The sequence below is a fragment of the Parus major genome, chromosome 8, assembly GCF_001522545.3.
Source record: "Parus major isolate Abel chromosome 8, Parus_major1.1, whole genome shotgun sequence".
NCBI lineage: Eukaryota > Metazoa > Chordata > Aves > Passeriformes > Paridae > Parus > Parus major.
Window position 1 is genome coordinate 13,681,778 of NC_031777.1, and position 17,881 is coordinate 13,699,658.

At 39.4% G+C, this 17,881-nt stretch overlaps 1 long non-coding RNA gene across 4 annotated transcripts in view; it reads right to left on the reverse strand.

Moving 5' to 3' along the window:
• Window positions 1-15,187, reverse strand: part of LOC117244797 — an 82,027-nt gene extending 66,840 nt beyond the window's left edge. For 2 of the 4 annotated variants that reach the window (XR_004498559.1, XR_004498558.1), the window contains exons 1-5: window positions 15,007-15,187; window positions 14,464-14,668; window positions 13,880-13,978; window positions 10,795-10,941; window positions 8,048-8,119 (exon numbers count right to left, since the gene is read on the reverse strand). This is a non-coding gene — a long non-coding RNA (uncharacterized LOC117244797). Of the gene's footprint in view, window positions 1-6,645; window positions 8,120-10,794; window positions 10,942-13,879; window positions 13,979-14,463; window positions 14,669-15,006 lie in introns of those variants that run through there. The other 2 variants (XR_004498560.1, XR_004498557.1) reach the window with 2 other exon arrangements.
• Window positions 15,188-17,881: the final 2,694 nt, after the last annotated feature.

Sequence of the window (17,881 nt, forward strand, 5' to 3'; positions counted from 1 at the left end):
AAACAAACCTGAAGGGCTTGGAAGACAAGGGGAAGGGCTGGTTTGGTTTTTTACATAACTTTATGAGAATAAGAAAGGAAGTACCTACATTTGTCTGCATACTGTGTAGCATGGGCCTGCCGTGTGCTTCTGTCCCACAGCCCCAAAATTCCACAACCCCAGAGCTGCACACCATGGCCCAAAAGCTGCATCTTTGATAGTGGGTGCTCATGTCCTTTGTGAGGGACTAAAAAAGTACAAGTGATAGGATGAGATCTGGAACTCACTTTTAGAGAGGAAGAGGAGAGTTGAGCATCTTCAAAAGAAACATTAGAAGCAATCAACATTGGGTGATGCCTTTTTATTTGACACTGGTGTTCAGATCACTACTGTGAAATAAAACACAAGCTTATATCACAGCCATGAAAATATGGAAAAGAGGACTAAGTTGGAGTGTTTTAGCTTTATCAAAGGGCACACTGCATAGCAAATAAACCTAAGATGATCTACTATTAGAACAGAACAAAGTAACTCTCACATGCTTGTACTTGTTGTGTTGTGTCTTTTTTTGCCATCTATTTTCTGTAAGATCAGAATTCACAAGGCATAATTTGTGTTAGGAAGAACGCTAATAATTAGGTTATTTATACTTTGTTCTCATTATCTTCAACTGAAAATTACTGATGATAGAATGATACTTGCAAACTTATTTGTAGTCATATTTTACTCTTTGGAGGCAAAGATAATTCTCCAGGACACAGAATTCTCCCTATCACTTTGTTCTGAGTAAATGCAACAATAGACTAGTAACTCACAGCTTTTGGTTATGCTCCAAAATAGTTGTAAGTCTCAAAGAGGGACCTGGGGGAACCAACCACATACCCACAAAGGTTTCATGCTTCTAGTCCACAGCAGTGTGAAAATTGAACCACTAAATCTTTAGGGCAGTAAATGACCTTGAAAACTCATCCAGATTACATTTCTTCATTACCCTAGGATTTATCTGCTCTGGACATCAGACTTGCTTCATCACCGTGCACTTGCCTGGCAACTACTGCTGTGTGCCTGACCTCAGTTACTGTTCTGGGCCAGCCCCAGCCACTGTGTGAGGGCACTGCAGGATGGTACCACTCCAAGGGTCCCCTGCCGTGTTTGTCCTCAAGTCCCAGTTTGCCAGCTCTTGTGGATCAGCCAAGCCCATGTTGCCCTCAGCATGTTTTTCCCAGATTTTTGGCTTCTAGCACAACCATGCATGAAAGATTTAGTGTTTAACTCATGCTTGCCATCAGTGCCCAGTCCTGATAGAATGCTTTGGGTATTAGAAGAGTTTTACACCAATCACAAATGACCACTGCATACAGACTGCTGAAGTTCACCCCTATTTTTTTTAATCTTGAGACAGTCCTCAGTCAACAGCCAACAGCCTGACCAGGACAGTATTGCATGGATAAACAGAGGTCCCACAGTTGTGTCCCTCAACTCTAAAGAGGCAACCAGCCACCCAACCCACCTTGATTTGGCCAAACAGTTGCTGATGTGGGCAATGTGCAGATGTACTGCAGCATGGATGACACACATCATTCTGAAAATGCTGCCTGCTGAAGTTCAGCAGCAATAAATAACAAAAATAGAGCAGCTGCTGCATGACTTGGCAAAGCACAGCCTCTGGACAGGTGCAAAGCATGAGCTCCCATGCAGTGAACAGCACCAAGATCTCATTAGGTCTGTTCAAGTTGTGAGCTTTTTGTTTTTAAGTCATTCCCACAGTTCTGAAATTGAACATTGGAGATTATAAACTGTTATCTCAATCATTTCTTGAAAACCTAGTCCAGTTTAGATCACCAAGGGTATTTGAAGCAGACATCTTCCTTGAAGCTACAAAAATGACAAAGCGAGAGCAGCACAGCACGTGGACACAAAGCCAGCAAGGCACGTTTTACCCTTTCTACTGCAACACAGATTTATGTTGTGTCCATAATCTTTCCAAAGATTACAACAGCATTACTGCTACTCCTTCAGCACAATATATGTTTTCAAACTCCATTGCTCTGACTTGCAGAGTATTCTTTGAGATCATCTTTTCTACTTTCTCATCTCACTAGCTGGCCTCAGGAAATGTCATCTCCTCCAACAATACCAAGAATTTCTCCATTTTCTGAGCTCCTTCCAAGAGCAAATGGATTCCATCAGGTTGTGGATCAGAGCCTCAAAAACATCACTGACCACAAAGTCATGTGGAGTTATAGGTTAGATAGAAACAATACAGAAATCCCTAAACATTAGCCAGCAGGAACTCTCCTCTGGCCAGACCCTAATCCAAACCTCTTCTGACCTCTTCGACCATTTGTTGCCTTGGTACTTGGCCAGTTTGGTCAATGCTGCTTTTCTGAGAGCAAATCCAACAGGCCCTCAAAATATATAAATTAAAGCAAATTTTTAAAGGGAAACCACTTCTACTGGGACTAATGAATATAATGGTGGTGGAGCAAGTCAGCCTAAACAGAGAACCCACTGTCAACAGTGAATGCATCCTAACAGTTTTTTACTTCTTGGTCCCCTAGTTAAAATAAAGCTCTTCCCTTTTTTGGCCTCACAATGTCATGTCAGATTGTCCTTCCTTTTCAGCCGTTTTTGTCTTTGCCTGTATTTGATAGGATTTTTTTTAATAAAAGTGGAGGTGTTCTTGGCATTTCTGCCACAACAGCAGGGCTTGAACTTAAGGTCAAATTAAAGGAACAGTGTGTTCTGTTACTATGACAACCATTCCAGGCTAATATCAGGTACTAAGATACCAAGAATGAAGTGATAAAATCACTACATTAGTTTAATAAACAAGTTCCATTGTCATCATTTTACTATATATATATATATGTGGTTCTTTGAAAAAATATCAAATTTCGGAACTTGTTCTGCTTGGCCTGTCATTCATTGTATAACAAAAATGAAAAATTTTTACTTTTCTCAAGAGCTTCAAAATTACAGGTATATTGAAAACTCATTAAGGCTGCTATAGATTTTAAAGCCATATTCTAGGTACACCAAATTTTGCAGACCCTAAAGCAAACCCTAATATGACATTTAATTTCAATTCTCACTTTACATATTCATATTCTGCCTCAACCTTTTAATAAATGTATAATTGAATTTTAAATATAAATCTCAATGTGTCAAACTATGAAGTGAAGGGCATACCTTAGAAATTCTTTATACCAAGAGGACAAATGTGAATGAAAGGCCTTCTCAGCACGCACCCAGAAGCTGGTGCTGCGAGCTACAGCCTGCGCGTGTCTCCCGCATCCTTTATCTAACATCCTGGTCCAGAGCCAGTTCCAAAGCCAGCAAGGCTGAACATGCACAGAGCTTGCTGGAGCTGGGTCCAGCTACCCTTGCAGTTAGTGAAGGGGACAGAATTTGCCAGCCCTGGATGAAAGGTAACTAATGCCATACGTTAATTGTACGTATTGAGGCATACGGTTTGAGGCAGGCACCTTGAGAAGCTCCTGGAAACCCAGGCCAGCGCCAGACAGGGAGAAGATGTTGCTGCATTTATTACTGGAGTGAGAATATCCCACCCAGCTCTGCTTCCCACTGACCTCCTGGGCAGCCTGGAGTTAGATGGCCAGTGAAGAGGCCAGAGACATAGATCACCATGCTGAATGAGTGCCTCTATACCAGAACTGCAAATAAAACAAAGATTTAAAATGTCACTTTTGGCTAGTGCTGACAATAGTGGCTAGAGAAATAATTAACACTGATTTCCATATTACTGATAATTCTGCAAATGAAAATGAATGGGGCCAAATGGTTCTGAGAATTTACGATAACTCCAGAAAGTCAGGAAATCCAACAGAGTCTGAGCACTTTATTTGCAAAATAATTTGAAATTACTTTGCATAGTAATGGGATTCTGGAGATATGTTGTCAACCATGCAGAACAGCCACATTGATTGAGAGCTGCAGTAGAGAAAAATAAAAGGTTTTTTTCACAACAGAGGATTGCAAGACATTTTTGTGACCTTTTTAACCAGATAAAAACAAAAAGTCATTTAGTTCACCCACCACAAATCACCAGCACAGCATCACTTGAAAGACAGAGATAGGTCACCAGGCCCACCAAAAGAGACACTGCCTGTTTTCACTAGACAAACCAAAGCAGCAGATCCAGAAAAAAATTCTGTAGCATTTCCTCAATTTCCTCGTGTGCCCAAAGACATGCTTATATGAAAGTCACATCATCACTGCAAAAAATTAATCTTTTCAGTATATGAGAAAATATTTAGAAAACATGCTAATAAATTAATCTTATTTATCTTTTAATAAATATATACACCTAATATTTACCTTTTAAATAAAGTCAGACCAAAAATGAATTGCTGAGTAACAGAAAGATGCTCATAAGCTGCTATCAGAGTGCTGCTGACACTCTTCCATCTCATGCATTCATCTGCTTCTTGGAGCATGCGTTTGACATTGATTTACTGCAATTGCACCAGCCTGGCATCAGAGAGCAAGCACTACACAGGAGTAGCCTATGGTCTTCCAGCCACACATCTATACACAGACCCAAGAGCTGTAAGCTGTAACTGCCAGCTCCTCCCAAAAAGTCTCAGGGCAGAAGGACTAGCTGACCTAATCTGTGCATTGTTTAAATAGGTTTTGCAGTGAGGACACAGCTAATCCTTGGTTGACATGCCAGCCAGGAGAATTTTTTTTTATTTTTCTGTGATTAATGGACTTGACATCCATGTTCCCACAGCTTCTGCTAAACATACAGTTCAGACCTTATTGTTAAATACCACCAAGATCACAGAAAACTAAACTCTTATGACAGCAGAATGACTATGCCAGAGGGAAGATTTTTTTGAGACAAATATTGGATTACTCCAGAAATGTAACACAGACTAATAGTGCACTACAAAAAGGTTCATGATCTTGGGCCCCTGAATACCTTGCACCCTTAGACTGACCTTTTTGGATAGAAAATAGATTGTGAGAGTTCAGAGATCTCAAGATGGTATCCAAAATTATACTGGGAGATCATACTCACATACAACGTGTTTATCCTATTTAAGTCAGGGGCATATGCAATCAGCATGACCTTTCATTTTGTATTTAGTCACTGCTCAAAGCAATATGACTAAAGCATTGATGGAGGTCTCCCTCTTCCAGAATTCACAGGTTGGAATGTGAGAAGAAATGCAATATTCAGAAATCCTAATTTCTGTTTTTCTCTACATTTTGCACAGATGCCAATAATAAAAAAGAGTTAAAACATGCCAGTCTGAAATAGAAAAGCAGTGTCAGTTCATAAGGGATGCTGTTTAAACAGTTAGCTCTGTCTGAACTATTCTTGTTTTAGACTAGGAAGTATTTTAAACCTTAATTACTACAGTCTGCAAGACTGTGACAGATCTCGCTTTTCCTTATGGGCATCTTGCCAGGATGAAGCATGAATTCTTTTAAGATGACCATACTTAATTAGCACTTGAGCTAACTTTCTGGTGCCTACATGATTCAATAGACTACTTCTGGCTTTGGCAAGTAGATCTGTCTGTTGCAGTTTGGGAGCTTCTAAGGTCAAAGCTATTTTTCATGCATTTTCACAATTTGTCATTATGTCTTGTTTGTTCATGGATTTTGATTTCTGTGCGTAAAGTACAGACTAGGAAACTGAAATTTCGTGGACCAAAAAATCCCTTACTTTGAATATTCCTTACTGTATCAATAGTCACCGTTGATTGTAGGTTCAAAATGTTGTTACACAACTCGGATATTTACAACTACAGCTCTGTATGGCAATAGAGATAATAGAGATGGAAGAGCTGAGTTATTGTCCAGGAGACTGTTCCAGATTCTGAAAAGCACAGTTGGGACACAAGAATGATGTTGTAATAAAAACACAGGAGAAGGCACAGATCGCCTGGAAAAACCAGTCCTCCTTTAGCAGTGCTTATCACCTCTTGGACTGCAGGTGGGCTGCAGAACACCCCCAGCACCGTGCCATGGCATCGCCTCTGCCCAGCACAGTCCTGGGCCAGCAGGGAGACACCCTGCACTGGCCCAGCCACCAGCCAGTGCCACCCTCAGCCGCTCCCCCTGCGCTCTCCGCTGGCTGTGCCTGACAGGGGGAGATGAGTGATTAAAGTGACAGGGCTTCAATCCAGAGAGGAGCTTGTTTTAGCACGGGCCTGTCTACTTCAGTAAATCTCCGGCTTTATCAGCTCTGTGCAACTGACTCATTTAGACCTGATCGGTGGCAGTCCATCCTGGCAGCCCCTTGTCAGTGACAGCCCTCAGGTGCCTGAGCATGGCAGGCTTGATACGAGTCAGACCCTGCTGTGAACAGAGATTAACCTGCAAAATCATGCAGGGCTCCTTTTAAGTGTGTATTCTAGCCAGACACAGTAAAACTACAGACTTTGTCAGACTTGGTAAACTTTCTTTAGCTTCTCCATTTCCTGCACCTCATTTACATTCACTCTGGAGGGTGAATAAAAATAACCAATGACCCAGGCAGCCTGATTACTGCGCAGAAACCACATGAGCCAAGAAATTTCTAAATGGTCTTTGTATAACCAAGTAGTTTGCCAGACAACACTGGAGTGGCTTTCAAAAATCTGCATAGCCATATAGATGAAATATTAATAAATTTAATATTGAAATATTTTATTAAATTAATATTAATTCACCATTAAATTTTTAAGAGTTTCATATTTCATAAGAAAATCACAGTGAAACTACCAATAGGGACTTAACATGTGAAACCAATTATACAAGATCATTATGCAATGCCTCAAAAAGCAATCCAAACAGTTCTCAGTGATAAAAAGGAATTAAGTGAATTTTGCTTACAAACCACTGTTTGTGCAAATTCTCACTGGAAAGGAAATTTGTTCTCACTCACAAATGTATCATGAATGTTACTAGGACATTAAAATATCATTCTTCTTCAGTTCTGCAATATACACATATGGTCCCATATTTTTTATTTTTTTTTTCCTACAGCAATAAAGTCAACCCTCTGAATTTTTTCTGTGGTTATGGGTGAATGTTCTTGAAGAAGCTGACTTACTGACAGGTGAAAACAAAAGCTTTGATTGAAATCAACTATCTTCTGACAAAGCAATAGGTACAATAATGGTGTTCTTTTCAAGTGGGCCTATTCAATTTCTGCTAGTAGTTCCAAGCCTCACAGTTAGCTTCTTCTTGAGGATCCAATTTTCCTTTCTACAAGTACACCTATATTTCTTCTATCAATGTTATTCTTAAAAAATCATCTTGATAATATCAGATTCATTTAAAGCATAAGCAATAGATTTTGTTCAGTTATTCGCTTTCCTTTAGATGTTCTTCTAAGCAGTTCACTTTTGCCCTCTCAAGTATTCATAGTCCAACAAACTCCAGTCAGAACATCCCAGTCAGCTCCCTTCAGATGCGAGCCACCAGCTTATAAAGTCACAATGCAGACTACCTTTCACTGTAGCAAGGTGAAGCCAGACTTAAATTAATTTTCCAATGACATTAAAATCTTGTTTGTATAACGAACAACACTGGACCGAAATGGTGCATGGGGCTTCATAATTAGATAAAGCCATTGTTTAGAGTCAGACAGTGCCCGTTTACAGTTCAATAAACCACTTGTCACAGTTGCTTGGTCAGAGCAGATCTGGATGTCAATGGAAACAGTTAGCACCGAGGTAGCGAAATAAATTGGTCTCCTGGGTATATAAATTGAACATCAATATGAATATGCCTCATCAGTAAAGACTGTAATTTACAAAGGTTTTATAAATACTGTTTTATATACACTGACATTTAAGAAAATGCCTTGACATCTTTTATGCTTAATTTATTTTTTTTTAAGGCTTAACAATGGCCTCTTGTCCATGAGTTTCATACATATTACTGCAAATATTACAATCTAATGCCAGCACTTAAAGGACTTTGAATATTTTCCTTAATAAATAAGTACACATCATTATACCAGATTGAGGTGGATTTACATTTCTCATGTTGGTTTTGCCATTTGGAAGTTCCCAAGAGAATCAGACAGAAGCCCACTCACTACCTTGCTTCTAGCCAAGATGAAGTGCAACTTCTTGGTTGTCCCAGCACCATCAGTATGTGTCCATTGGTGACTCTGAAACCAGAACACAAATTTTAACTTTTCATTGTGAGACTATCCTTAACTCTTAAATGAGTTAGATTTATTTACATTTTTGCTCCTTATTAATCTCAAGAAAGCCATTAGTCCCACACAAGATCATGTACACTTATATAGTCAGTGCTTCTTCGTTCTTACTTGACCAAAACTAGATAAATGGCTAAGAATAAGTGATGCTGAACAGTCTGCAGACTAAAAGATGCTCAAAGAAAATTTCATGAATATCTACTGTCTCTTAAGAAAACTGACATGATGAAAAAAATCCTAACACAAATTTTTTATCTCTGTATCTGTATATGTATGTGTATACACACACACACACATATATACATATATATACATATACACACACACCCCCATAAACTGCTGCTGTTCAAAATAATGAAGTCCAGATACAAAGGCTCCTATTAATACTGCACTCATTTGCAAAAGTGATCATTATTTCTGGCCAGTGTCTAGACTGAAGAAAAACTGATGGATTGCATTTTCTGGAATGCTTCCCAAACCAAAGGCCATCAACAATGTTGTTATTTCCATGGAAATAGTTTTCTTAGCCCTAAATCAAATTTCCATTTTAACACATTAATCCATGTACATCTATAAAAAGAGGGGGTGGGAGGGTGGAGAACAATAACATTAGTAAAATTATACATAATTTTGGAAAGAATTAGAGAAACACACTCTGTCTTGCTGTTTCCTTAAGCGTTCATTATATTTCTCCCTTTGACACTACTAAAAAGGAAGGCAAAAATATCTATTAGGTTTCAACTCCAAAGCAATTAATCACATGAAAACTATTGAACTATTTTAAAAGTTACCTCTTCAAAATGCGTAACATGTTTGTTCTTAAAAGATCATTATTTTATTTCAATGCTATTTATAAATGACTTATCGAACTGAAATGCCTCTTACTTTCAACTCCTAGCACATATTCCAATGCCTCTGAACTCCCTCTGCATTGCTCCTCTAACATTGTTTTTCTGTTCTTTTCAAGAGAAATGTAAAGTATTCTCTTTCATACAAACTGCAATACTTCTATTTACCAACCCAAAGAAACAATAAATTAATTTGCTCCTTCTTCAGAGCCAGTTCAGAGATTCTTTATTTTTTTTCCCCAAATGTCAAATATTGAACTTTTTATTCTAACTCAGCCCATTCTGTGATCAAACACCAAGTTCATTTCACTGAGAACAGCTAGTTCTATTTTTCTTTCCAAAGCAAATCTCAGAAAGCAACTCAGGCCCAACTAATTACCAGCAGGTTTATTAAAACAGTCTAGATATGGGTCATTTCAATAGAAATCTCTGCAGGAAGGGAAGAACTGCACATTACTGTGGAATATAAGTGACAAGATCATTACAAGCTCCCTGTGCCTCCCTTAGCATCTCAGGTCTGTTCTCCTTCAATTTCTGTGTCCTCTTTACATTCAAACACAGATTTCATAGTTTCAGTTCCTCTCTCACTTTCTACAATGTTGGAAAATTAATTTTTCACTGTATCTGAAGGTTGGTTGGCTTTAATAACCCTGATACATACTGCCCAAAACAACTTGGAACAACTCATCTGTATTTCTTCACAGCCTCAATCTGACAGGATCCTTTCAGGACAACATGACTTTATCTGCTCAGAGACATATTTCTACTTGTTCTTTTTTCCCCATGTAAATGCCTAAAATACTATTTTTATTAAATTTCTTAGATTGTTTCTCTAGCTGTCATCCTGTCTTGCTACCTTGAAACACAAATGTTGAAATTCCCTGCACACTATTAATATAAAGTTTGATAATTCAGGCCCAAATTAAAAATCATTTTTTTCCAGACATAGCATTTCTTTCTTTTCATATTTTTCTTTTCCTAAATACACAGAACTCACCAGCATAATACTGTCTGTACCCACCACAAAAGGAAATTCCTTCCAGGAGGGAACCAAGCTACAGTTCAGGTAACCAAGATAGGGAAACCAACACAAAGTCAAGAATTGGGGAATCTATGAGCATTCAGCCTCTTCTAAAAGCATGGCTTTCTATTTAAGTGCATTATCAAGACTTAGACATTCAATCACACACATAGCTGTAGTATGATTATTTCAGTGAGTTAATAAAAGAGGCACTGTTGCCACAAGAATAAAATAATAATTTGATGTAAAAAAATTCAGAGACATCCCTAAAATTACCAAATACCATAATCAGAGAAATAAAGAAACAAAAAATGAAACTAAAGAGATCCAAGTCAAAGATCAAACACTTGTTCTTTTTCCAAGCTGGACAATAATTCCATTCAGCTGCTTCATTTCTTTTTTAATTAGTAATTGATTTACAGTGGAGGATCTGCCACAAATTAATCTCATTTCCAGTTCCAAGTTTTTACCTCTAGGAGAAAAGTAACACCCCAGTACCAGAAAAACCCCCATTTTTCCACATGAATACCACTCTGTCTTCCTTCAATCTTTCCACCATTTCTGGCTCAGAAATTACAAAAGTCAGACTTCTGTCTTTAGTATTCCCCAAAAGACCTACCGTCCTCATAATTGAAAACCATTTTAAACTGAAATGGCATTATGAGCATTACTGTACAACTGAAATAGTATGCAAATTCTAACAAAAGGCAGTATTATAATGCATGAGTATGAAAGTCCTAAAACATGACACTGACCGTGTTAATCCTGGAATCTCCTCCCTCTACTGAAAGCGTGCCTTTGCAGCCTTCATGTTCCCTTAGCAGAGCTTTATTTTAGCACAGCAAATAAAGGGAAACTCTTTCTTCTTGACTCAGACTGGTTTTCCTTCACATAGATGAACACTGAAGTAGAAAGAAATTGTCAGTGTCATACCCTGCTTGAATGAAATCACTGTGCCTCTTATCACAGAGCAGAAGCAAGAAATACATCAATAAATAAAGACATATTATTCTAGACTGTCATTTTGGTTATTAGGGTAATGTATTCCAGAAGGAAGGGAGGAAGAATAGAGTGCTCTTCCAGTAAATATGTGGCTCTGCAGGTATTAACTGAACAGAAATACTGTAGCAGAGCTCCAATTTGCAGGAGCCTGCAGCAAGGTTGCATTCACAATAAGGTCAGTAAAAAATGGCAAACACATCAGCAAGTAAGCTACTCCTGTAAGTGTATGACACTTTTTCCATCAATATTTTGTGGGAATTTAAACCACAATGATTTTATTATTTTATAAATCTAGGTTAGCATGTGTATAATGACATGTCAGTTCATGCGCAGTGTCAATATTAAATGCCAGTTTTGAATTCAATCAGGCATGTAATTAAAATGAAAACTGATTGACATTTCCAAGGAGCAGTAGCTCTCCCAGAAGTAACTCAGACCAACCCCTAAAGAGAGCGAATTATGTCCACCTCAGTGTCCAGCAGTCCTCCTACACAGGGTATGAGCAACAACTCATTTCCACATACACCACTTCTGGATTTAGTCCAATCTTTCAATTGTCTGGTTTTTTTTTTTTAAATAGGGATGCACACTACTGCAGAGGTATTGGCCACCACTGGTGGTACAGGTCCAGAAATACCTCTGGCTGCGAAGGATATAGCACACAGCCACAGCTGTAGAGAAGAAGACCTGCCAAATTTATTTAAGTATCATATAAAGCTTTGGCAACTTGAGGAAGCATAAGAATAACCTGTAAATGATCAGATCATTTCACTGTTATTTTTCATCTGATTTGTCAGTTAGTTGTTAAATCTTGGTGTTGCTGAATTCAAGCAGACTTGTGTCACTGACTTCAACAGACTAAATATCTCTCACCACAGACCTTTCCTGAAACTGTAGTCAATAGAAATGTTATTAACTTGTATAATTGCAGAAAAGATTCATTATTACATCCACTAGTCAGTACACAATATGACAAATCAAACTTCATTCAATATCCTGTAATTAAATACAGTTCTTTCAACAGCTAGATCATTTAATGCAGTGAGGCAGCGTTCCCTTTCACACTGCACAAACACTGCCTGGCTAAAGAAACTGAAAACAGACCATACCTGTGCCAACCATAACAACTGCAAAGCTGAGAATAAGAGGTCAGAGCAAGTGGAAGTGGTTAAAGGGCCACCGAGGCACGGCTGGGCTCCACCAGCTGAAGGCATTTCACCAGGGAAGAGAAAACATGGTTTTGCTGCATCTGCAGAATAGGTTGTGAGTGACAGGATGGATTACAAGGGTCAGTGAGTAGTCATGTGTGAGTGCAGCTGAAAGGAGTTTAGGAAATCTTGGAAACTGTTAGTGGGAAAGTGATGACAAGTAATAGGTTTTCAGGGGGAGGGGGTGGATCAGAGCTAAAAGACACCAGCGTGGTTCCAAAGACCATGACCAAGGCTCTCGTTCCAGGTCTTCTTTTCAGCAATAAACTTAACTAAAAGATTTCTTGAATTTTTTTTTATTTTTTTTTTTTTTGCCTAGCTCTGTCTAAAGCACTCAAAAGATGTCTCTGATTACTTCTCTGGTCATTTATAAATATAAAAAGCAAGATCTACTTGCATGATCACAGATATTTTTCTTCCATACACATACCTTTCCCAAATATAAACAGCCTAGAAAATCCAGCCAGTGACTGCCTGCTTCTTGCAGAGCTAAAAAGACAACAAGGTATTGACACAAGTCCCTGAACCAATCCATCAAAACTGTCAAGAGAAGGCAGTGGTTACTAAACTACTGTGTACTTTGCACAACCAATATTATGAGGAGAATAGTGTTCCACTAGTTCCAACTGGAGCTGGGGTTAAAATTAAGTAGAAAGTGCAAAGTAGATGTCTGAAGTTTACAGGAAATGTGACTATTAGCTGTGACAAGGAGAAAAACTGAATACCATGACTTCACAGTCATAGCTGAAAGTAGTGTTTCTGGTGGTACAGTTCTGGGTCTGTACCCAGAACAAGTGGAAAGAGAGCTGGGAGGTGAAGAAGGTGTGCACCAATATCCAGATGTTCTTAATCAAAGGGGCAGGAAACCAGCTGCCCCCCTCAAAGAGCTTTCCACCACTGGCCAACGCTACCTCTGGTTTTTATTGAGCAAGATGGGTATTTTTTAGCCAGCTCTCTGCAATTCCACCAGTCATGCCTGCATTGATTGAACCTACTCCACTACCATTATGCATATGGCCTCAGAAATCAAGTATCCATTTAGAAGTTCCTACAGTGGCTGCATTTCCACTTCACCTTCAATTTATGCTGCCCACAGATGTACATCCTGCCTCTCGTCTGAGCTATGGCACATACACTGATCCAGGTCTACAGAAGCAAGGATGGGACTTCCCTGGAGCTACACGGTGGACCTCCTGTAGCAATGACTGTCTAGTCAAACAAGGATAACAGCACTACAACAAAGAGTTATGGTTTACATTAGGAAGCTATTTTCCGATGGTTATCACACCCAGATTTCAGTGTTTGAACTTGTCTCTATTCATTGCTCCTCTAGGAATTTCTAAAGCTTGATGTGGAGCATGGCTCTGTCTCGCCACAGAACAGAGCAGCACAAACTCCTTTAGCTCTTTTACAGTACAACTGGAGATACTGCAAGGATAGGGGGATTTCTACAAACTTATTATTAGATATTGGAAAAAAAATTTGCTTATAAGTGATTAAACAGATGTGCTGTTCTAGAGCGTGTAGATATTTTGGTTTTGTTTTTGATGAAGAGGACTATCTTTACCATTAACAAATAATTATCCATTTAAAATATAAGATGTAGATGTAAAAACTTTGAGTCACTTACTGCAGTTGGAAATTACTGATGAGTACTGTTGATTACCGCTGCAGTTTCTCAAAAAGCTTTAAGATTAAGAGACATTCACTGCTCTTCTTCTGTCAGGTGCTTCAAAAAGAAACCATGAGAAGAGACACACAATGAAAAACAGCAGGTTATAGCACATGAGACTCCTTATTAAAAACATAAAATGCCTTTCACTCTTGCTTTTATTAAGTCTACTTTTCAAGCCAAATGAAAGTTAGGTGAGCCGATTATAATACAAGTCACGTCTAACTATTTCATTATCCACGTCCTGCAGCACGATAGCCCACAGAATACCTTTTGAAAGCTCTGGAGTGACGGCAGCAGGTTGAATATAATGAACAGTGTTACAAATGGGGACATGAGACGACAGGGCTGGTGAAGAAGGAGTCTCCTGGAAACTGTATGGCTGTAATTACTGAGTGCTGGTGCTGTCTCAGTTGGCTTTGAACAAAGGTAACCGCCTTCAGCAAGTTATATTTCCTCAGCTAGCTAAAATGAAACCAGTCAGAGACACAAATATTTATGATACACAATACATAACCAAAGTCATTGTCTGCTTTTATTACCTTATTTTCGTTGTCACTCTGAAGTCTCCCACATCAACAGCACAAGAGAATTAAGCAGTGAAGCACTGAATTATTTTTAAATTAGACTTCCAAAACGAGAATGTTGAAGTCATACTTAGAGGAAGATAAAATGCTCTTTTTCTGGTCACTTTGCTTGCACGTCACCTTGTTTCTCAATAACTCATTCGGTTTGTTGTTCAAGAATCTGTCAAGCAGAAGTAGGTGAGAACAGAGACCCCTGCCTCTTTGCATGTGAGCACCCCTCAACAAACACCCAGCAGGAATAGTTTGGTAATAAAGGGAGCATCTGGTGCAGGAAACATTGGAGACAGCAAGACTGAGAAGAAAGCTCAGGCTAACCTATGTTTTCTCATCTGTGATCTGTAAAATCTCAGAAATGGGCTCATTTGCCCATACAGTAAAATACCAGAGAACAGCGGACAATCATGTCATAATTAGATCAGACACAAGGTGAGAAAGAATATCTCTGTTGAAGTTATTTCTGTTATTATCTGCATGCCCCAATTCCTGTTTCCCTCTTACCTCTTTTCCTGGAGAATCATAAATTCTGAAAATTCATTTCCCAACACTAGTGATAATCATTAGGTTATATAGGAGAGAAGACAACTGGAGCTATTATATCATCATTCTTCATCTTTATACCAGTTAAGGTTTAATGCCTGCTGGCAACTGAGTACCACACAGCCACTCACTCCCCCGAGCAGGATGGCAGAGAGAATCAGAGAAGTAAAAGTGAGAAAACTTGTGGGTTGAGATAAAAACAGTTTAATAGGGAAAGTAAAAGACACACACACAAGCAAAGCAAGGAATTCAGGCAGGCAGGTGGCTTAGTCATTTCCAGGAAAGCCAGGCTCCATTGCACATAATCATGACTTGGGAAGACAAACACCATTACAGAATCACTGAGGTTGCAAAAGACCTCCAATATTATCAAGTGCAACCTTTGACTAAATACCACCATACCCATGAAACCAAACAGCTGAGTGTAATCACTCCAAACACCCCTCCTTCTCTTTCCCCAAGCCTCATGTGCTGAACATGACTCCATATGGTCTGGGATATCCCTTGGGTCAGTTGGGGTCACCTGTGGAGGCTGTTCCCCCTCCCAACTCCTTGTGTACCCCCAATCTCCTCACTGGTGGGGTAGGGTGAGGAACAGAAATGGCCTTGATGCTGTGTGAGTGCTGCTCAGCAATAGCTAAAACATCCCTGTGTTAACAACACTGTTTTCAGCACACATCCAAAACACAACCCCAGAGCAGCTACTGTGAAGAAATTAACTATGCCCCAGCCAAAACCAGCATAATATCATATTTTTTTTCATGGTCAATTATTTAAAGAAGGCAAAAAAACACAAATCAAAACCAAAATAGGTTCACAGTGGTAAAATGAAAAGTACTACAAGTTCCAAAAAAAAAAACTTTATAATGAGCAATTAAAAAGAAGGGAAAGTTAACTAGTGAAGAGATGAATAAAAGATGATACAATATGACATAAAACATAATGAATGGAATGAGAGAGGTCAGCCAGGTGCACTTGTACACCTCTTCAATGTTTTCAAATATTTCATATCACACAATGATCTCAATGATACAAGAGAATATATTTTAAATTGGACAACGTGACATACAGAATGAGCCTGCAGAAGTTACTGCAATAATATTTGAGTTATATCCAAAAAACCCAGAATTTTATTTTATTTGTGGATGACCAGTAGTGGTTTACCTTTCACTGTGGAGGCACAGAGTCATCCACAGCAGTTCTCAATTACCATCAGCCAGTTGTGGCTCTGGTACTGTCATGGTACAAACACGATAGGAGCGCACATGAAAACTTCTGTAGAAGTGAACCAGCAAAGAATGAAACATCAAAGCTTTTACATAAAGACACTGTGAAAGAAAAGTTATTTTGCCACTATCATCACAACAGGAAAGCAGGAAAAAATGCAGCACTGATTTACAAGGTAAAATCAGAGCCCACACTCTCCATCCCACTTTCACTATCTATTCTCATTTAATCTTTATGGATGAGAAATTCACTTGAAAGGGGGGGTTTCTATGCTTTATTACTCTGTTCTCTCTGAAGAGGCATTACCAAAGCCATAAGGGAAGAATCCTTTGTCAGATCAAGCATCAAACCTGGGGAGAGTCCAGGACTAGTGATAGAACAAGAAGACACAGGTTTTAGTTGCACCAGGGGAAGCTTAGGTTGGACATTAGGAAAAAAAACTACTCACTGAAAGGGTGAATAGACATTGGAATGGTATGCCCAGGGAGTCACCGTCCTTGGAAGTGTTTAACCAAGACTGGGCATGGCAATGATGTCTGGTTAACATGGTGATGTTGGGTCATATATTGGACTTGATGATCTCAGAGGTCTTTTCCACCCTAATTGATTCTGGTATCCTGTGGGGGTCAGTGACAGAACTGCTGAGTCCTATCCAAAAAGAGCAGCAGCTGTGGAGTCCTGTTTGGCAAACCTCAAATGGGTAGAAGTGGCTCCTGAGCCTCAAGGACACGTGAGATGAGGAAACCAGGCCCAGCCTGGACAGCTGAGTGCTTCAAACAGAAAGCAGGAGTAGAACTTGGCAGATTCAGCCAATGAGGCCACCAGACATGTAAGTAAGGATAAACTTCCTAGGAAGTATGTCAGGGAACCATGGCATCCACTGGCACTAATCCTAGAATACACAAGACAGCTTTTGGTGGATCACACTGCATGTGTAGCTGCTGGATGGTGAGCAGCCATTGTACACAGCCCTGCATGCAAGGAAGTCTCCTATGCAATGAACTCATCCTTTCCCAAGGAGCACCCACGCTTTTACCCTGCCTACCACCCTAACAAAGCACTGCAGGACAAAAAAAATTGCAAGACCTTCATATGAGGCAAAGAAAACAGTGACTGTTAGTAAAACTTCACACAAATAAATGAAAGTATAGAAAAGGAAGCCTAACTGTCAGTACATATTCTCTAATTCTTCCCCAGAGGCTCACATCTTACCACTGCTGTAACTACCGTGCCCTAAAGGCCTCTGTGCTGCAACTACAGTTCTGGTTTTTTAACAGACTCCTGCCCTTCATCACACCTATTACCACATTACATCCTCCCACTGCTACTCTAACCACCTTCTATTCACAGTATTCACAATGGGCAATTTCACAAGGAGGGCAAAATAAAGCAGCCATGCTTAGTCTGGAGCACACAAATTTACTGACTATAAACTATGTTCACATTGTTGGTACTATTTAAAAGTGTTTGGCACTGCCAGTGGCCTGAGAGGCTGACAACCAAGCCTGACTGAGATGTGAAACTTCAGCTTCCTTTTCCTCCTATGCATCCTCCTATGTAACTATCCTGCAGGTCACAAAAGGTAAACACACCTGAAATGTCAAACCAT